We start from the raw sequence: 22026 nt of genomic DNA on the forward strand, positions 1-22026 counted from the left end.
GTGCCCAGAATTCTGCCCCCTTCGTACTTGCCACATCGGCCCTCTCCACACTCCACACTCCACAGGACCCCAGCCCTTGCCTCTCAAGGCCCCGGAGAGTCCCGGGCCCGGCTGGACAGGGCCTGATGGTCAGCCAGGCCTGGAGCAGCGGGGGGCTCTCCGGGCCGCGCGGCCACACAAAGCGGAGAGAGCGTTGGCGGAGGAGGCGGCGGTGCGAGGCGCGCCCCCTCCCGCGAGCCGGCGGAGCGCGCGTGCCCGCCCCCGCCCGCGCCCGTGCCCCCGCCCCCGCCCGCGCCCGCGCCCCCGCCCGCGCCCCCGCCCGCGCCCCGCGCCCCGGCCCTCGGAGCGCCATTCGCGGAGCGCCTTACGCCGGCCGCCGGGGAGGTGCGCCGCCCGGCTCCCGTAAAGTTATTGTGAATGGGGAGCGGTGACGTCAGCGCCCGAATGTCAACAATGTAGCGATTGAGAGTGTGGGCGTTCCGGGGAGAGCGCGAGCCGCGCGGAGCCAACAGCGCCGAGCCGCCGCCGCCTCAGCCGCCGCCGCCGCCGCCGCCGCCGCCGTGCAGCCCGGGCTCCGATCGCAGCAGCAGCGCCCGCCGCCCTCGCCGCCCGCCCGCCCGCCCCCGCGGCCGCCGGGCTCTCGCGCTCCCCCGACCTGCCCTCGACCCCTCCCCTCCCCTCCCCCCTCCCCCCGGCACACTCTCGGGGAGCTGGGAACCAGCTGCCATGTGATGCGCGTCCCCTCCTCGAGCTTTTGGTGACCCCCGAACCGCCCACCGCGCCGGCCGCCGGGAGGGGGCTGCGGGCTGGGAAGACGCCGAGGAGAGGAGGCGGAAAAGGGCGCAAAGTTCTCCGCGGAGGTGAGTGCCCGGGCCCGGCCCCGGCGCCGGGCGGGGTGGCGGGGCGGCGGGGCAAGTTTGAGGGGGGCGGTGGGTGCGCGGGGAGGCGTAGGGGGGCGGCGCGGGGAGGGAGCCGCTGCCCCCCCCCCTCCTGGCGCGCAGCGGCCGGCCGGGCGCCCCGCCGCGGTCCCGGCTTTTTCTAGGAACGGGAAGGCGGTGGGAGCCGATCGTGCGCCCTCTCGCCGGCTGTTTACGAGGCGGCATTGTATTGGGTTCGCCTTGTCGACGACGGGTGTTTTGGAACGGCCGGGGGAGGAGGAGCGGAGGGCGATAAGTCAGGCGCGGGGAGGGCGGGCTGCAGGGAGGCGCGCTTCTGCGGGAGCCGGAGCAGCTGTCAGACCCACGGCCCGGCGAGGCCCGGCGCCCCGGCCCCCGGCCCGCGATTTCCTCGCGGGGCCGGACGGCCTCCAACCTGCCCGCGGCGGCGGCGGTGCCCGGGACTTGCTCCGGGAGCCCCGCGGCCGCCGCGCTCTTTGCGCTCAGCTGTCAGTGGCCGCGGGGTATCCGGAGCCACTGAGCCCGGCAGCGGGGCATCAAAGCCCAAGTTTAGAGTTCCCGGGAAGCGTCAGGTTGGGGTCCCCCAGCGCCAGAACTCGGACTGATCGCTGGGTGGGACCCCCTCCTAGCCAATGGCCAGGTTATCGGGATGCGTCCCTGGGAAGGCAGAGCGAGAGGCTCCTGCTATCCGAGAGGGGGATCTTGCAAGATTCTGCATGAAATCAAAGTGCAACACACACCCCCTTCTCTCTCCCCACACACACCCGTCTACAAGCCCCAGAAGCTCCATCGAAGGAAAGGGGTTTATCCAGGGGACACCTCTCCGTCTCCCCCCGTGGAGGCGCGGGGTGGGGGTCTCCCCCGGCGGGTGCTCACTCAGGAGCCGAGCGCCCCCGGAGACAGGGCGGTGGGCGGCGCTCATGGACTACCCCGGCTGCCCACGAGAGGGGACTCTCGCCAGCTTCTCGGTGACCTCCGTCTGGCCAAGGATTTGCAGGAACTCGGACCGTGGGAGGAAGCAGGCAGGGCCGGGGTTTGTGTGTGTGTGTGTGTCTGTGAAAGCGGCCGCGCTCTCCTGACTCGGTGGGTCGTGGATGCGCGGGGTGTCCCCGGCACGCTTTCGTGTGTGTGTGTGTGTGTGTGTGTGGGCGAGTTTGACAACTTGGGGGAAGTTGGAGCCCGGCGCTGTCAGGATGGTTGAGTCTGTGTAGCTCCTTGCTGCTCTGCTCCTCGGAGACCCGCGGCCCCTGGGAAACGATGGGAACGAAGACTCTTCACAGCCCCAGACTCCCTCCCGGGGGAACCGCGGAGGGCGAGAGCGGCGTTCCTCCGTTTTCACTTTCTGTCTGGTGCTGCCGCCCCTCCCTCGCTCTCGGTGTCAATGTTATCTGTTGAGTCTTAACTAAAAAGGGTAATTGTTTTTAGATAAAAATCCTTTCCTGCCTGGTGGGAAGCTTGGCGGAGATGGTGCCTAATGAGATATTTTGCTTTTGTCTTTTTTTTAAGAGTAAAATTAGAGATGTTAGCTGATAACGGTTTTCTCCGGTCATTAAAATGTAACGTGTAGGAAAGGCATGCCGGGCTGCGAAGGCTCCGGCCGACATGAAAGAGGCTGAGGAGCCGGAGAGGGCTGCTTTTGGTGAGAAAGGAAAAGTCTCACTTAAAATGTGAGGTTGCTCCACCCTGCTTCTTCAAGCTGCTCCCCAGCAAGCGGCATTTTTCATTCTTGCAGGTAATAATAAACGGGGAGTCAAAATGACATCTTGTTAGAATTAGTCTTTAAGTCTGTAAGAGCGATTGCTAAATTACAGTGTTGCATTGAGACTGCTCCCGTGAAAGGTCTGTCAGCGTTTTCATTATACATTCAGTGTTTAGGAGTTTATAATTTCACCACAGAACTTTGAGTGGCTGGATTTTTTTTTTCTCTTCTAGTGTTCTGGTTTTAAAAAAATGCATGGGGGGAAAATGTGCATTGATTGCCCACTTCCATCCTATTTGCTATTCTGGAAACTTCAATATCATTCAAACAGGACTCCCAGAAATGGCATACACAGTCATGGAATAAAGTACTTTTTGTGAAAGCATCCTTTATTTGTGTAGAGCAGTAATTTCATTCTGGATTTTGGAAGGCTTTTACGTTTGCCATTTGGTAATCATAAATGTGTTGAGCTAATTCTTCTGGTATCTGTCGATTCTGCAGGTGGATTGAAATGTCAGTTCAGATTGTATATGCCAGGGTTATATTGAGGAACAGTCTCCTCATATATGTGTATGTCTGAACTCATGGCTAAATTATGAACCACTCCTGTTAGTGACTTCTCAGTGCTTTGTGTGTGTGTGTTGCCAGTGAGGATCTGCCATAGAGAAGGAATAAGGCAGAACGTGAGGGAGGGAATCTGGACCCCCCCCCTTTTCCTCTCCCCCCTCTCACTTTCCAGTATTACTAGTGCCTGGGAGGAAGCCATTTATTCTTTCTATTGAATTATGCCTCTAAGTCAGTGTCTTCAGGCAAGTCCCTCACCTCTGGCTGCTGTGTGCAGGGCTTAATTATTTGCAAACTGCCTTGAAATCCCTGGATGAAAGGCGCTGCCTAAGTGCAGAGTATTGTTATTCAGATATGGAATTTAATGATCCATTACAGTTCATCAGGAAAATGCACTTTGCAGGGATGGTAGGAAATGTTTCTACCTGATAGAGGGGGTACTAATAACTGCTTAAAAGTAGGCTCAGATTACGGATGAGACAATTAACTCCAGCCATGTGCTCTTCAATTTGTTGCAATTCATTTTTGTGATCAAAGTGAGTCGCAGAGAGAGCCAGATGGTCAGGTTCACGTTCAGATTTCTCCTAGACCAGCCCTTCACTTCTGGGCTCGCTGTCTGCAACAGCCGAGGGGACTTATTCATTAGCGCTTGTGAATTTGTGATCAAGGCTCCAGGGGTGCCAACAAAAGGGCTCAGATCAATCTGTATTGTTGGGCGCAGTTTAATTTCACTTGGATTAACGTGTGCTTGGAGTCCCTCCTATGGGTCCAGCCTTCGCCAGGGAAGAGAGAGCAGCTGCCAGTGCCTCTCCAGCTCAGTTGTGCAGGGGACCACTGCCCTACATTTTGTACCTCGGATTCCAGGTGTCTGCTTGTTGTAAATGCTGGCTGATGCTGAATGGAAGACAGAACACCTAGGGAACTAAATACCTTTCCTGTTTGGCTGAGAGGGTGGGAAGCGGGACCAGCTTCATGGGCATGTGACCTGCACCATTGCACAGAGCGCGCCCCCCCCCCCCCCCATCTGCTCAGGAGGACCTCACGCTGGGCTTAATCTTCTGCTGTTGCCTTCTTGAAATCTTTGGTAATTCTTGAGCATGGAGCCCTTCATTTTTATCTTCCACTGGTCCTGGTGAGGGAGGGGGCATAGGGTGGAGTGGCAGGTAACGGAGACCCTGTCCCAGCTTCTTTTTGTTGACTGTTGCCAGGCAGGAATGGGTTGGGAATACTGGCTTTGTGTTGCTACGTTGACTGATTTTTCCAAGGAAAGCTGGGTGTCTAGATTTTTATGTGGAATCCCCTAGTTTTTAAAAACATTGGATCAACATTTTTTTTTTTTAATGTGGGGTGAGAACATGAAATGGGCTAAGGCATCTTCTTGTTTAATATTTCTGTATGTAGCCATTTTCTAAAGGCCTGGCACATAGTAGATGGTTTGTGAGTCTCCACCAAATGAATGACTACAGCTATTGGGGAAATTGAAAGATATAAGAAAAGCAAAACTTGAGTCCCACTCAGGGATTGGTAGCTTTCTCTTTAACAGAGAATATGAGTTGAAAGACCAACAATTAATACCAGAGGTGGCACCATGGGGTCCTCTGCAGGTAAATCACTCATTGCTTATGAACCGTCTGCCCTCTATTTAGTTGTTATGGGCCAGATGGGGCACCTTCGCTATTTAATGCTTGAGGACCTCCATGAAAATGTGACATTTGAAAGCGCCCACTAAAACAATAGCCGTGATTTATTGAATGCTCGCCATGTTCCATGTAACTCACTGACTCCTCACAGGAAAGCTGTGACGTAGGCGTGGCGCCCATTCTGCAGAAGAGGAACCTCCTCATTTTTATGTTGAAAAGAATGACATCAAAATGGAATGAGTATTTTCTTGACTGTCTAAGGGTTATTTGTCATCCTCTATACCCAATCTAGCCCTGAGGTAGTAATGACTGAGCGTAGGGTAGAGAACATAGCATACGGAGAACCTAGTCCCTACCCTCCTGTACAAGAAACAGAACAAAAAAGGTGTACAGGTTTGTCAAAATCTGTGATTCAGACAGCAGTCACTCCTTCCGCCTCCCTATGCCTCTCCTTTCTCTTCTATATGGATAGCTCCAGTGACACACGACCCTGTCAGAGACACCAGCAGCTCAGAAGTCAGGGCTGGCTGCCAGAATTGGCATTTCCCCTGAAAAAGAGGTAACTTTTGGCACACCTGGAGCTGTGTTAGGAAAAGCAGCACCGAGGCCTTGGGGGACAACGAAAATTGCACCTGGATTATCAGTGACAGTGTGTGACCCATTCCTGCTCCAACTTTACATTTTACGTAAATATTTACAAATTGTTCAAGGCCCAACTGAAACCTGATGCATTCTGTAAACTCAGTAAGATTGCCCAGAATATTACTCCTTTTGGGGGTGGGGGGACCCAGGGTGACATTTAATAGAAAAGTAGTTCGTTCTTTGTCAGTTCAAGGTTTTTCTTTTTCCTTTTATTTTTCCCCTTCCTTTTTTTTTTTTTTTTTTTTTTTTTTGTTAATTTCAAATGTCAGTCTACCTGAAACAGAAACTTAACCTTTCCATCAGCATGCTACTCAGCTTTCCTTAACGCTGGAAGTATCCTTAGAATCACCACCATGTCCTTTTCAAGGACCATTTCTTTTCTAAAGAATCTGGGAATTGAACCTTGTCCTACTAGTGGCACTGCTTCAAAAATCAGCAGGAATGTCTCCTTTGTTTTTCTTGAGCTATTCCCCCCCACACAAAAAATAATAAATCTCCCCAATCTGAAAGCATTTCACGTACTCGTTCATTGTAGTCATTGGAATTACAGCCAAAATGTCTCAGTCTTCCCCAGTGACTTCATAATCACCATTTCTCCAGCTTATTCCCTGGTTAACTTCTCTTTTGTTCCTTAGCCCTGATAATAAATTGTCCTTTGGTTCTGAGACGTGTGCCTTTCCTCCCTGACCCTTTTGTTCCTCTCCCGAAGGATGGAGGCTGTAGGACACACTGTGGTGCCTCTGAGAGCGGGCTGTGTCAGTGTTCATTTTCTTCTGAGCTTGTAAATCCTCCGCTTTCCAGGCCTCCCCTATTTCTTGTTACTGTCTTGATTCCTTCCTCAGCCTGAAACTGGCTCCAGGTCAGTCTCAGAAGAAAGGTTTTTGTTTTGTTTTTTTTGCGTTTCCAGACCCTCCATCAGTTCGTCTCCCATCATCCTTCTCCGTCCCATCACTTTCAGCAGATGCACCAGGAGTTAGTTAGTTAGTTTCTTTCTTTCTTTCTTTCTTTCTTTCTTTCTTTCTTTCTTTCTTTCTTTCTTTCTTTCTTTCTTCCTTCCTTCCTTCCTTCCTTCCTTCCTTCCTTCCTTCCTTCCTTCCTTCCTTTTTTTTAAAAAATATATTTTATTGATATTTTACAGAGAGGAAGAGAGAGGGATAGAGAGTTGGAAACATTGATGAGAGAGAATCATCAATTAGCTGCCTCTTGCACACCCCCTACTGGGGATGTGCCTGCAACCAATGTACATGCCCTTGACCGGAATCGAACCTGGGACCTTTCAGTCCGCAAGCCGATGCTCTATCCATTGAGCAAAACTGATTTTGGCTCCAGGAGTTTCTTCAGGAGTCCACACATGGCTTGGACTCTCACCTTGGAGTGTAAAGAGGAGAGAGCCCAGCTTGCTTATTCCATTCAATAAGTAGGAAAGCAGAGAGAAGGAACACACTCAGCAAGTGTCCTTAGTATCCCCGTATCCACAGATTATTGGCTGTTTTTGTTTCCTTCCCATCATGTATTCTCCTAAGCAGCGGAAGTTAATGGGCACCACCAAATGGGCCACATGTCCAGAAATGCCATTCTTTAGAGCACATGTGTCAAACACAAGGCCTGCGGGCCAAATCCGTCCCGCCAGGCCTTGCAATGTGGCCCGCACCGCGCTGTCATCACTGCACTCCGCTGCGTTTCCATCACAATGACAGTTTATGACTGTTCAGTAAACCATTCGGCCCGCGATTTAGGCTGGATTTTAGATTTTGGCCCCTTCTCTGATTGAGTTCGACACCCCTACTAAGCAAACGTACACTGACTATCTCTTTTGTGGCAGCCATGGTGGTAGCCAGTCGTGGGCTGGTGGGGAGCAAACCCATTCCTGGTCCCTGTCCTCAGGAAGCATACCGTCTAGTAGGAGAGAGGACGCTAACCAGATAGCAACAGGTAACCCATTGCATGTTCCCTGAAGGAAAGGTTTCTACGCAGCAGGGAGTGTAATGGGGGCATGTGAACTGGCTGGGAGGTTGAGGCAGCACTCCCTGAAGAACTGTAGAGTCAGCTGCCATTGGGGCCCATCTAAAACTTAGGGCTTCCTCTTTCTCCATAGCCTCCTGGTCCTATTAATTCGCTGCTGTCTTTGGCCCTTTGGAGTATTGCATAATCCATGATATAACCCTTCGGGCCAGTTTGGCCAAAAAAATGGTTCTTGTATACAGAGTCCAGAATTGATTTATTTACCTGTGTCTTTAGAGCCTGGTAGAAACAGAATTGTTAATTGCCAAGAATACTGTTCACTTTCATACGTGGAAAAACATGCGAGTTAGCATTCTGATTGTGAACATATTTAGGGTCCTTTTGACAATGTTGGAATGACTAGAGGCTACACAGACATTCCCTCCCAGGTGGCTGGTATGTTAGCACCCAGGCTAGGATCTTCCTTCCGTGCAGGTGTGAGTCCAGCTTCCTGGGAAGCCCCTGCCTCCCCCAGGGCACTAGGGTCTGGAGGCTCTGCAGACCAAGAAGATTTTTTAGGCTATTCTTAGCACAATGTAGGAGTGCTGGCAGTGTCTATTTAAAACAAATTTTGAGTATGTGATAATTAAAACACCTTCATTTTCTTTTTTCTTTGATGATAGCTAACCTGTGTTGGGAGCTTCCTGTATGTTACTCAGATTAATTTATTCAGTCCTAGAAACAATCCAGAGCTAGGTGTGATCATTAGAAGCCAAGGGACAGATGTCGCCCAGCTAATGAGTGGTGGAGCTGGGATTGGAAACGAGGTGTTCGAGGGCTGCAGCCTGCTCTGTAACCACAAGGCCGGTCCGCCCCCTCTCTCCTCTTCTTCACTGCTCTCCAGCAGTTCTCAGAAGTGGAAATACAGGCCAGTCCACGAAAACATTGGCTGTTTTGTTGATGTCTCTCTGAAAGATAAAATAATTTCTCAGTGACCTTGAGTGAATGTGTCTCCTATCTTTCACACGGCTCACTTTCTAAAATGACATTCCTCAGGTCTAAGTGTCCATTTGGGGATCAGAAAGTGGAAGTGATGACATGTAAAGACAAAAGAAGAACTAAGTAGAACATGAGTCCCCTGGCTCTGTTCCTGAGGTTTTCCTGTAGTTCAGACTCCTTCCCCCTTGTTACGTGAAAAATCTGTTTTTTGGTTTTTTAGTTGTGTGTTTTTTTTCTGATGAGGTAGAAAAGGTGAAAGAAACCATTCCCTATAATAGGTTGATTATTCTACTGCGGAGGAAGAATTGCATTCAAACTCAATTCCATTAGAGCTCCTAATAAGAAATATTAGCCACTAGTAACAGATAAAAGCAGGTAACCTTTGCTCTCATTCTAGTCAATTTCAGGAAGAGATTATCTTGCCAGATTAGCATGTTGCAACTCTCAACCAGAGATTTGAATGGTTTTGGAGGACTCAGCTTTGGCAGTGACCCCAGTTACCTCGAGGTTGCAGGGTCACTGTTTGGAACACTGACTGAGCTCTGTCCTGGGCAGACACCCTCATCTTCAGTCAGGAGGCATTTTTCTTGGGAGCTGCTGGAACATTAAGTGTCCATTTGTAGCTCCACTTAGGAAAAGATCGAGTGTATGAATGGACTGTGCTTATTTTTTAGTATTTAGTTCAACTTTTGGAGATGGCTAAGTGGGGGGATGCTTAGTGTGTCACTGTTGGAAGTTTTAAGTGATTAAGAAATCAAGCAGATGAATGCATAAAGATATCAATGCAAACAATGATGAGCTTAAATTAAAGCTGCTGATTTAGTACCAGCATTGCTTGCATTGATTTGTGGAATGTCTACATGGGTCAAGGTTCCATATTGTGCAAATGAATGAGTCCTGAAGAGTCAAACTCTGGGAGGAAAAATTAAATGAACTCTAAAGGATATTATTGCCCATTCAGCCAGAGGACAGTGTAAACACACTTAGACTTAACTCTTAGTTTTCATGTATCTTCTTGAGAAGATCAGCATCAGGGGTGATGATCTTTGCTGCGGGTATGAAGAAGCCAGGCAGGGTTTGCTCTCAGCCCTCCCAGTGGCTTCTTTCTGTCCTTCCTCACTCCGCTCGTTGCTGCCTTTTGACCACCCAGTGCCCTTAACATGTGCCCCACTTCTCTTTCTCCCCCCCCCCTAAATATATTTTATTGATTTTCCACAGAGAGGAAGGGAGAGGGATAGAGAGCTAGAAACATCAATGAGAGAAACACATCGACCAGCTGCCTCCTGCACACCCCCTACCAGGGATGTGCCCGCAACCAATGTACATGCCCTTGACCAGAATCGAACCTGGGACCTCTCAGTCCACAGACCTATCTACTGAGCCAAACCGGTTTTGGCCACTTCCCTTTCAAAAGCTATCTCAGGAAAGGATTTATGAAAAAACGTTTTACTAAAGTATAAATAATGAAACATATTTAGTGAATTACTTCTTTGTGAAAAATCGGCATATTAATAGGAGACAAAGGCAAAGGAATAAAATGCTAAAAATAGTAAATAGTAGAATTGCACACCCTGGTAGCCTGGTGATGGGAGAACATTTTTGAGCGGAGAAGGGGCTGTTTATAAACCCAACCTTGGACAGAGAATATAGGCAAGCAGATTAGAGGATATCAAGCACTGTGATATTAAAGGTATAAAGGGCAGATGCTTTTTAATGTAATGATATGTTTGTTTGTCAGTGATGTACTCACATAAACCTGTATGGCAAGATTGTGTGTTATTTGACATTTAAACAGAGCTTCAGGGGAAGTCACTGGGTCTATAATTAGGAATTTTTGTCTGTTAGTCAGTAGCAGTGAACCTGAAATACTCTATTATCTTTAAATGTTGAATTTTAAAAGGGTGGTGGTGGTGGGGGGGGGAGCATTGGCTCTCACTTATCTTCATCCTCAACCCACAGTTTTATTGATAAAAAATGAGTTGATAAATTAATTTCAAAATTGGCATGCCCCATCTTGTGGATGTTGGTGACATCTGGACATTTGCAGAGGTTGATTGATTAATGAAACCATGCTTATTTTAGGTAGAAGCGTTGCCTGCTAAATAATACCCCGTTGTGGGGAGTCTGAACTGCCTTCCATACTACCCTTTGCCCACCTCGAATGTCTCCAGCAACCATGCCATGTTGAGTTGATGGCGCCATCTAGTGCTAGTCTCTGGAACTGTCCTAATTGACTCCCTAGCTAGCTCATGCTTCCTTTGCTGTGGGTCAGATCACTGAGCTTCTAGCCTGATGAAAAGAGTCTCCCCTCTCCATTCTCCCCTCTCTGGGGGTGAATTGTCTAATGGGGGACTTCTCTCAATTCCTACTTTCCCTCGTCTTCGTAGTTTAATTATCTCCCCCATGCCTTCCTTCCTGCCTGACCCTATTTCTTTCTGTTCCTCTCTGGTATCCCCTCTTTGTAGCCCATCTTCCTCCCTTTTTTTCTCTTCTAACTTGTTTAAATTTTTTTATCTTTAGACCTAGCTGGTTTGACTCAGTGGATACAGCATTCGCCTAAGGACTGAAGGGCCCCGGGTTCGATTCTGGTCAGGGGCACATGCCTGGGTTTCAGGCTCAATCCCCAGTCTGGAGCATGCAGGAGGCAGCTGATCAGTGATTCTCTCTGATCATTGATGTTTCTCTCTCTCTCTCCCTCTATCTTCTTCTCTGAAATCAATAAAAGTATAATTTTAAAAAAATGTTATCTTTATTGTTGGAAGTATTACAGATGTCCCCCTTTTTTCCCCATTTTCCCCTTCTCCACATACCACCCTCCCCTCAGGCCTTCACTGCACGATTGTCTATGTCCATGGGTTATGCATATAAGTTCTTTGGTTAATCTTCCCCATCCCCTACACACACATCTTCCCTCTGAGATTCCTTATCAGTTCCATGCTTCTATGTCTCTGGATCTATTTTGTTCATCAGCTTTCTTTTAACTCTTAAAAATATATATGTTTTTATTGGTTTAGAGAGAGAGAACGGGAGAGAGAAATGTTGCTGCGAAACATCGGTTGCCTCTTGCACACCCTCTTCATTTTTACTTCTCTTATCGATACTTTTGATCCATTTTTGGGGGGGGGGGAATCACAACTGATAAATATGAAAATTGTCTAATGATATTAGGGGATGCCATGCATTTTAAAGTGAAATTAACCATGAAGTCCTATTAAAGAACCAGAGTGAAGACGACCTTGTCCACAGTCTCACTCAGAAGACCATTCTCATCTTCTTCTAGATTAGGGGTGTCGAATTCAATCAGAGAAGGGGCCAAAATCTAAAATCCAGCCTAAATCGCGGGCCGAATGGTTTACTGAACAGTCATAAACTGTCATTGTGATGGAAACGCAGCGGAGTGCTGTGATGACAGCGCGGTGCGGGCCACATTGCAAGGCCTGGCGGGACGGATTTGGCCCGCGGGCCTTGTGTTTGACACATGTGTTCTAGATAGACATTTTCTCAAACAGGCCATCAATAGTGTTTTCTTTAGTTTTGGAACTATTGTTAAGAGTATCGCTTTTCTTTTTAAATTGTAAATTTAACCTCTCATATTTTAAAATTTGAGATACTTTCAGGAAATATCCCTGGAACATCACGTCATTGGCATGGCGTCGTTTCTATGGGAAAATGTGTTCTGAGTTCCAGACACAGTGTTCCTGCAGATATTTTGGATTCTCTGTTAAACAAGAGAACAAAGATGAAAGACGCGTAGGTTAAAGCCTGAGATGTCACTACTCCATAACGTTTGTGGGATCTGAATTAGTGTACAGGTTTCAGTCTCCCACATCAAACAATAAATTTTAAATTTCCACTTATGTTAAGCATCTCGATATTGTGGGTTTGAAAGTAAGTCCCCTCTGAAAAACAGGAACTGTGCTTGTCTGTTACCGGTTCTTGTGGTCGATATGGCAACTATTTTGATTTTTTCAGAAGGGAGGAAAAACAGTTAAATCCAGTTAAAATTAAAGCCAGTTAAAATTAACTAGCTGTGAGATTCGAACACAGCTGTTCCACACATCACAGCACAAGAGTTGTTTGTTTATGGCCACTACTAATCGCTATCTGTTGCTTCTACTACTTCTTAGTCACATAGATTATTTATATTTTTGGTTGAACCTTGGAGAATAGGAACTATGCAAGGGTAGAGAGGCTCCTGTTTGCTCATTTGCATGTACCTTGTTTTTGTTTTTGCCAGGTAGGTGTGTGCACTTTCTATATGCAAGAGTAATTTAGCCTGTCAGCAGTTTCCTACAAGAAGTGCCTGCTGACTCATGCGGCTGGTGCAGTGCTCAGCTGGCCTGACTGTCAACTGCCCACAGCGCCAGCGCTGCCCTGGGAGAGCACCAGGCGGTTTAGCCGCTGGAAGGCTATTTTCAGACCTGTGGTCACTGCCGAGCTGGGTTCCCTTCTCCCAGCAGCCAGACACAGCCTTCTGGTTGCCGGGTAGAAACTGGACATACATCTACCTTTGTAGAGACTCTGCATTCGAATCAGCACTTCTGGAACTCTCTCGGGAAAATCGATTTTTACTTCATTTTAAGTTCCTGGAACTCTTTAAAGGGGAGAAGGGAAAGGAGAGGTAGTAAGGGAAAGGGGCGTGCTGCTGTTTTCTTCTCAGCACCTGAAGGAACTCTCATGAACCTTTAACTTAGGCTTTCTTGGTGTAACCGAAACCTGACCCACTTCTCCCTTGGGTGAGGAGAGTGCGTCTTGAATAGGGAAGCAGCAGAGTGAGTGCCGAGTGGCAAACCGGACCTTGTTTTGTGTGGCTCCAGTCCTTAAGCAATGACAGACTTTGTTGGTGTCCGTTGCAAATTATTAAGGTTAAGAAAAACAAACAAACACCTGACCTCGGGTCATTTTGAAGCTGGCATCTGATTTCAGAGATAGTTTTGCTGTTGCTTTTGGAGTTCAGTTCTGTTTATTTTCATTGGTCAGTGTGAAATGGAACTTTTTTGAGGTTTCTCAATAAGCTTCCTTTTGTAGTTACAAACTGATCAAGTCATCCTAAACTGTCTTGAGCAGTGAGGTCGGCTGGGGAAAAAGCTTTGCACACCCTAGGGAGTTCTCCTTCTTCGTCTTTTTCTTTTTCCTTTTCTTCTGCTTTTTTTTTTTTTTTTTTTTTTTTTTTTTTTTTTAGCTTCAATAAGCATTCTGCAGCCCCCTTTTTGACCAGTAATAAAGAAAAAGCCAAGCCACAGTGACTGTGTGTAACATGATGTTGATGGAAGTTCTTGGTTTCCGCCGATACAAATGACTCATCAGTATCAATAGAATTGTGACTTCTAATAATAACACAGTGCAAGACCTTCAAAACATGTGGTTTTTAGCCCTAGCTGTTAGTGAAAGGTTGGAAAATATTAGTTTAAGCATTTTTTTTTCTTCTGATCTCTTGATAGCACCCAAGTATAAAGTTGTTTTTTGTAGGTGTGATGCTCACAGTATTGTTTTTTCATCTTACTGTTTTTAGTTTCGTTATGACTACGGAGCCAAACTCAGATCATTTCATCATTTAGAAATCTGTGCAGTAAGCATGTCCTGACACAGGGATGTGTTTTGAGGGAAATGTGGCTGAAAAGCAAATGCTCCCTGAACAGAGAAAGGAAAAAAGCTGGTACAGATGACAGTCCACTGAGCGGCTTGCCTCCTACACAGCATCGATTGCGGAGGGCTGTGGTATTGCTGACTGGCCCCATCGCCCCGTGACTCATTGCCAGAGGATCCCAAGAGGAAGGCTCACAGAAAGTTCGAGTCAGAGGAGAAGGCCGGGTGGAGACGGAGCCGCTATCACAGGAAGGGGGGGGCGGTAGGAGGTGCAGCCTCTTTTCCCCTGCTGAGGGGCTGCCGGGAGAGCCTGAGCCTCACCAGGGCGTTAGGCGTATGCCCCTATTTTGCAGCCTGTTTCCTTGCGTCTCCATATGGGAGCATTCTTGTTTTGTTTTGTGTTGTTGTTGTTGTTTGTTTAGTTTTGGTTTGTTGTTCCTGCAATTTGGCCATACCATTCAAGATCATTATCTTCGCTCTGTACCACAGCAATCTTACCCAAGAGCCTTTTTCCTTTTTTGCATTCTGTAGTGAAAGCAACCAAATTTCCAGAACATGAGACCAACAGATACGTTTACATTCATAAAGGTGTTTTTTTTTTTTTCCTTTTTTTTCTTTCTGAACACTTCACCTTTAGCAGGGTTCTGTTATTTGTTTCCTAGCTACTAGGGCCAGAGGCCTTTGTGTCTTACGCGCTATGTTAGCCTTGATCTGGGAAATAAAAGCTTTAAAGGGAAGCTGAAAATTAGAATTGTGTACCCTGAGAAGGAGTATATCTGCCAAGAAGGACTCCTTGTGGTTAAGTGGGGCCCAAATTAATAACCAGAGGCTAGCAGCCAGAGCTGATGGAGGCCTTTCCGATGTACTGCATCTCAGGGAAAAGTCACAGACTGAGCCACCAAGCCTCCTGCACTGTATTTCTGTCATCCGGCCCTCATAAAGAGGTTCTTGGAATCGTCTTTCAACCAATGGGCTGAGACCTGCCCCTTCCAGTCAGAACTGTGCAACCATCTATACTGACCAATCAGAATACCTGATTCTGGCCAATCGGTACCATAATATTTGGACCAATTAGAACTGTGTGATTAGGATTCCTCATTTGCATAGAAATGGACCAATCAGAACCAGGGCAGGCACTTTTTCTATAAAAGTGGCCTCCCCTTTGTCTATGGGGAGTGTACTTTCGGTTTCCTCCAGAGCCTGCATTTCTCTGGTTTGCAGATTCTTCACTTGAATAAGGTTTCTCCTCTTTTTTACACCTCAGGTTGGGGACATTTGTTGACAGAATTTTGTTAGTTCAAATTTTATGTCAGTCTTGCCTCTCACACTTTTAGATGGACTTGATTTTTTTTTTTTTTTTTTTTTTTTTTTTTTTTTTTTTTTTGTCTTGCTGTCATCTCAGCGTTTGGGATTTTTTTGGTGCTCATCCTTCCCTGTTACTCTTTTGACCCTTGTTTCTTGCTGCCTATTAGAGTTCCTTTTCTAGGTGTCTTTTCCTTTTCCCTGTCTTGCATCATTTTTTTCTGTTCTCTTAGATTCTGTTGGGTCCTGCCTGCATGCCCACACCCTTCTCACTCCGTTTTTGGACAGATTTGAGCATGGCACACACATGCACTTAACTGTACATACGTACGTGTGCACCCAGACAGTGCCACTCTCTGACCCAAGTCTCTTGCTCGTGAAGATACTCCCTAACAGCCTCAGCTGTTACTGTTGCCATCCCTGCCAGCAGCCAGTTTCTAGAAGGGGTCCTTCAGGTGGGAAAGAAACCAGAAGGAAAGTCGGACTAGCTTCTGGCCTGAGACTGAGAATGCATCCTCAGACGGAGGCTGGATTCTGAGGAACCAGGAGAAGGCCCAAGAGAGGTCTGGCTTCAGAGGCCAGGTTGGGGATGAGGCTGGGCTCAGGGATAGCAGCAAAGGAAGGTAAGACGTTGAGATGGTTCTGCCATCCAGCCTGGAGTTGGAGATCCTGTCAGACTTGCATTTGGATGGCATGGGGTGGCTGAGGAGAAATTTGGGGGAGAAGGAGGCTCAGAACCTAGGGTGGGAAAGAGGACTAGGGTCTTTGAACCGCCCTCTGGAAGTTAACATGTACTGACAGCCTGGTAGGTCCATGCGAACAGGCGAGAGAACCCACAGGACACAGTGAGGAGTAACACTTTCCCCAGGAGGCCTTCCCTGCCTGCCCTGTGGAGGTCAGGGACTTCCTTCCTTCCCCAGGCGCCCCACCCCTTCCCTCTCCTTTCTTTTCTCTGCAGATTTTATACCCTCTTACATGCTATATGTGCTGCTTGCTTGTTTATTATCTGTTTTCCTCACTGTGACTTCGGCTCCAGGAGCCCAAGGGTGATGGTTTCCAATGTCTGGCACTGAGTAAAGGTGCTCAGTCCCAGTAAATATATATTTGTTGAATGAATAAATGAATGAATGGATTCATTGACTCTCTTTAAAAATCACCTATGCCTTCCTGCTGACCACAGAAGTCTAAATTTCTTTTTGGCAGAATATTTAAAGCTCCTTATAATCTGTTCCCACGCTGTCATTTCAGATTTATTTTTCACCAGTGTTTTCTTCTTATTGAACTTCAGTTTAATTTCTCTTGAACCAATTCATGTTTTTATTTTGCCCGGTTTCCTAATGCGTGAGATGTATACATTGAAGTTCTTTTAATATATCATAAGATTATTCTTGGATAAATCAGTTGGAATAGAATACCAGAATAATTGGTTCCTGTCTATAGGGAGATTGTTGTTTTATATTGGCGATAATGTATATAAAGGGACATAAAGCATTTGAAGTACAGGGCAGGGCAATATGTCTTCAAAAGCCAAGATGAATAGTAGAGGTAAGTATTGCAGGAGTTGAAAAAAAAAAAAAATACTCAGCAAGGTTTGGAGGACTGGGAAGCTTTAAAAGGAGTTAGATCTAGTATATGTCCTCAAAATAGGATGGGATTGGCTAAATTGTCCTTAATTTCCTAATTGACACTCTTCATGATTTATAGATGTCAGTTTCATCTGCTTTTTGTTCCATATTAATCATTGTCAGCACAATGTGCCTGGACCTTTCTTTTTTTTCTTCTTTTTCTTTTTTCTTTTTATTGATTTCAGAGAGGGAGAGAGAGATAGAAACATCAAGGATGAGAGAGAATCATTGATCTGCTGCCTTTGCATGTCCCCCACTGGGGATGGAGCCCGCAACCCTAAGCATGTGCCCTGACCGGAAATGGAACCATGACTTCCTGGTTCATAGGTGGACACTCAACCACTGAGCCATGCCAGCAGGACCCTTGCCCATCCTTAAGATGCCATGAATGGAGGGATATGTACATTCTAAGTGCAGACTTCTGAAATGCTTTTACAATATAATAGGATCAAAGGTTTAAAATATATGAGAAGTCCTTCACTTTCATTGTTTGAAAATTATATGAATAGAACTGTTCACTAAAACATGAAGAATGAGAAAACAAGCCCAAAGTAGTGGATGAAATTTGTGGCACATATATAGGACTGGCCCAGAATATGTAAAACAAAAAACAAAAAACAGACACAATCTAGTATATCAGTAAGAAAAAGCCAGATAACACGACATGATGATATACTTAAGCACTGCATCAAATAAATCTAAATGACTAGTTTAATAATCAAATGCATCCAAATTAAAATCACAATAACATACCATACACATTCTTTGATTGGCAGAAATTAAAAAACCTAACAATACCATGTGTTACAAGGATGTAGATGGATGGGAGTTCTTGTATAGAGCTGGTTGATACAATTACATTGGAAAACAGTTTGCTATTACCTAACTAACACAAGTTCAACCTGCTAATAACTTAAGCAGTCTTACTCTTAAGTATACATATAGGAAAAATTCTTAGCCATATGCTTAAGAAACATGGACAAGGATATTCAAGGAAGCATTGTTTATAAGAGCAAAAACCGAAAACAATCCAGATACCCATCAACATTGGATTGAAGTATATTGGAATACTATTTGTAAGTGAAAAATGAGCTAACACCATGTAGAGGAGGTGGTGGAGAGGGAGCATGCTTGGTGTTTAAGAGCAATGATTCTTGCCTGTGTCCTGGATTTGGTTCTGCTACTTAGTTTGTGACCTTGGGCAACTTTTTAACCACAGTTTTCTCATCTATACATTGGGGAAAATAATAGTGTCTACCAGAGAAGATTGTTAGGAGGATTAAATGGGTTAATACTTGTGACATGCTTAGAAGAGTAACCAGCATGCAATACTGTTAAACAAATAAAAATACATGCATCAGTATGGATGAATCTTACAAACTGGATGTTGAATGAAATAAGCCAGACAGAATAATATATACAACATGATCCCATTTATGTAAAGTTCCAAAGCACACAAAACTAAATGTATTATTTAGGCTGCATATGTAGTTGGTAAACTAATAAGAAAATTAAGAGAATGGTTTGTCATACACACACACACAAACACACACACACACAAAATGAATATAGCTGTGAACTCCCACAGGTGATGGACTGAGGTATGGGGAAGAGGTTCCTTAGGTGCTTTCCAAGGTCCTGGCAATGTTTTGTTTCCAACCTGAATAGTAATCCCAAGGATGTTGTTTTTTTAAAATTATTTTTTAAAGCTGCATGTTTTTTTTTGTTTGTTGTTTGCTTGTTTTGCATATGTATATATGCATGACGTATTAGGTAATTACATGCTGGTCACTCTCCTAAGCATGTTACAAATATTAACCCATTTAATTCTCTTAACAATCTTATCTGGTAGACACTATTATTTTCCCCAATGTATGTATGTGTGTGTTATATATATATTGCTTTCAGAGAGAAAGGGAGAGGGGGAGAGAGAGAAACATCAATGATGAGAAATAATCATTGCACTCCCCATACTCGGGATCAAGCCCGCAACCTGAGCATGTGCCCTTGGTCAGAATCGAATCTGGGATCCTTTAGTCTGCAGGCCGATGCTCTATCCCCTGAGCCAAACCACCTAGGGCCCCCACGGTGCAATTTTAAAGGTTTTTGTACGTTGTTATTTTCTGAAAATATTTCTGATTTGATCTGTTGTTTTAAAATTACTTCAGAGACTGCCAAGCCCAAAGCAGCAAGATGACATTTAACAGGAATAAATGTAAATTTCCACATTTGGGTTAAAAAAGATATTCAAGTACAGAATTTGCACACACCTGTTTGGTACCAGTTCCCACACAAGATTGTGAGGCGCTAGCCCAGCATGGTTCTTTGGTTCTTATGGGAGGAGACATCTCCTTAGAACCTCAGGAAGAAAGCTGTCCTCTTTAAGTCGGGCAGTGCAGTGATTTTGCTCAATTATTCTCAAGCCTGATTTGTCTTGTGCATGGAATACTGTGTCCTCTCCCAAAGGGCTGTTTGGGGAAGAGAGATGCTGACCATAGAGGGAGCATCCTTTGTGATCGAGATGTTTGGGGATCTGGAACTGGCCAAGGAAGCTGGGATGTTTACCATGGGAGAGGAGATGTAGGGAGATAGAGGGTATCTTCTGTCATTAGACAGACTTCCTTTGTTGCTCCACAAGTAGACCCCTGCCTTGTCTATTGGTGGAGGCAGGTTTAGCTCCTGGTCCAAGCTGAGGCACGGGACCTCCCTTAGGCTTGAAAAGAGCCTTGCTACCTGACATACAGTCCCCAGACCAGCAGCATCAGTGTAACCTGGAGATTGTTAGAATGCAGAATCTCAGGCCCACACCACACTTCCTGAATCACAATCCACATTTTTATCAGGATCTCCTGGGGCTCACATCCACTGGGGTAAATGTTTCTTAGATCCCTCTTCATAATTCTTAGGATTCAGTTATTTTATTTAGTAAACTGAAAATTACCAGTTCATTTCTAATATCAACATAAAATGCCTGGCTGTTGTTAATTATGCCGTGATGTATATTTGAAAGTTTCTAAGAGAATAGGTCCTAAAAGTTCTCATCACAAGAAAATTAAATTTGTAACTGTATGTGATGACAGATGTTAGCTAGACTTATTCTAGCAACCATTTCACAGGGATGGGTAGCAGTAGGTTTACAGTTGTGAGTATGTGAGTTTCTTCTTGCATTATTACTTAATAGTTATTATATTATTTCCCACATGAACAACTATAAGCCTACTTTTGCCCAGCCCTGTATATGCAAATATCAAATCACTGCATTGTACATCTGAAACTAATATGTCAATTATAATACATCTCAATTACAATTTTTTTAAAAATAAAATGACCGAGTATATGTGCATAAACCCAAATAAGTATTTGTTGCTCCATTAATTAGAAGGGGATTTGTCCATTCTCTCCCTAAAGTAAAAGTTAGGTTTCTTATGTATTTGGTCAGCTTATAGCAATTAAAATATGTGTTTTTTTCTTTTTAACATTTAGTACTAAATTATTGCTTAAAATTGTATTAATTTCTTCAGTTTTTTTCTTCTCTATTCATTTTTAAAAAAATATATTTTATTGATTTTGTACAGAGAGGAAGGGAGAGAGATAGAGAATTAGAAACATCGATGAGAGAGAGTCATCGATCAGCTGCCTCTTGCACACCCCCTACTGGGGATATGCCCGCAACCAAGGTACATGCCCTTGACCGGAATCGAACCCGGGACCTTTCAGTCCCCAAGCCGACGCTCTGTCCACTGAGCCAAACCGGTTTCGGCTTCATCTCTATTCATTAAAATTTCTAGATTAAGATTAAGATTCTGAGTATCTGATAAGAATATTCAAAATAGATATTTAAATAATAATAACTTCTCATTATACATTGATTTGATACTTAGCCTGTTTTTTTTGTGTGTGTGTTTTTTTTCTTATACTTATTCCACACTTTGATATTATGGGAACCTTTGAAGTATTTTATAGTAATTCTCCACAGTAGCGCTTATCTTTTAGATTTTAGATCTGAGATCAGGCAAGTAAAACAGTTTTATCTTTTTTCCTCTCAAAATACCATGACTAACTTGAGCTCATCTCTTTTTTTCCTTAAATATTTGCTACTTATCCTTTTAAGTTCAGATGGAATCCATGATTCATTTCATATTTCCCCCTTTATGTAATTAGTCATTTATTCTTTTGATGTTTATAGTAAAACTAACATTTAACATGATAATTATAAAATTCCAAAATAGAGAAGTTCTTAAATGACTTGTAGTCAGGATATAAAATATGGCAAAAATGAATGGGGAAAACTTTTTATGAATAAAAGATGTTCTTTAAGGCCATGTAACCATGCGTTATTTGTTTTACAAACATATTTTCATCTCTGTTTTCTTTTGTCTTATAGAACAAAGAAACTTTGCTCTGACAGGTGGCTTAGATAATATTTGGTTTATTTATGTCATCTAGATGAGATAATATATGACAAATGGCCTTATAAAATAGTAAAGTGCCATAGACATTTTCATAACTCTTGTACATTATAATTATATTTTAATTTTAGTTTAGCAGGGTTTTATAGGACTGACTTTTTTAAAAAAAAATTAGTTTTGCCTTAGTGAGAGTCTTCCTATTTTGATTTCTTAATTCATAAATGATTATGAACAAATGAACCATGCTCTATCATAACAGTAACTGGCTGTGAGGTGGAAGACTAGGCTTTTTCTGCCAGCTTATTTGCTTGCTTAACTTGTTCATTCATTCATTCACTTTCTCTGTACAAAGCTCTGGGCTGAGTGATCTGGGAAGGACATAAAATAAATAAGACAATGTTGAAAAATTTCATAATTAATAAGTTTATTTTTAATAACTGTAGCACCTCACCAAATTTTAATGATTAGATCACCATTTTGAATATTGAGTAAATAGGAGGTTGATGTTGAGCTACATAGCTGTTAAAAATTGCTTGAAGTACAATTAATTTTTAAGAGTGAGGTTTAGGAATATTATTACATATCCCTATAAGGTTTTTCCAGAATGGTTTGAAATCACATTTTTCAGTCTAGACTCCAGTGTGTGTGCTATCCAGTTTGAGAGGCACTCCCTACATGCATTGTGGCTTTTGAGACTTGAAATGCAGCTAGTCCATATTGAGA

General features: G+C 44.7%; 1 protein-coding gene across 4 annotated transcripts in view; it reads left to right on the forward strand.

Moving 5' to 3' along the window:
• The first annotated feature begins 365 nt into the window (after positions 1-365).
• BACH2 (BTB domain and CNC homolog 2) overlaps positions 366-22026 on the forward strand; it is a 338018-nt gene continuing 316357 nt past the window's right edge. For all 4 annotated transcript variants that reach the window (XM_045572691.1, XM_036414119.2, XM_045572690.1 and 1 more), the window contains exon 1: positions 366-860. The gene's annotated coding sequence lies outside the window, so the exon portion shown is untranslated. The remainder of the gene's footprint in view (positions 861-22026) is intronic.

Source organism: Pipistrellus kuhlii, unplaced genomic scaffold (genome assembly GCF_014108245.1).
Source record: "Pipistrellus kuhlii isolate mPipKuh1 unplaced genomic scaffold, mPipKuh1.p scaffold_m20_p_5, whole genome shotgun sequence".
NCBI lineage: Eukaryota > Metazoa > Chordata > Mammalia > Chiroptera > Vespertilionidae > Pipistrellus > Pipistrellus kuhlii.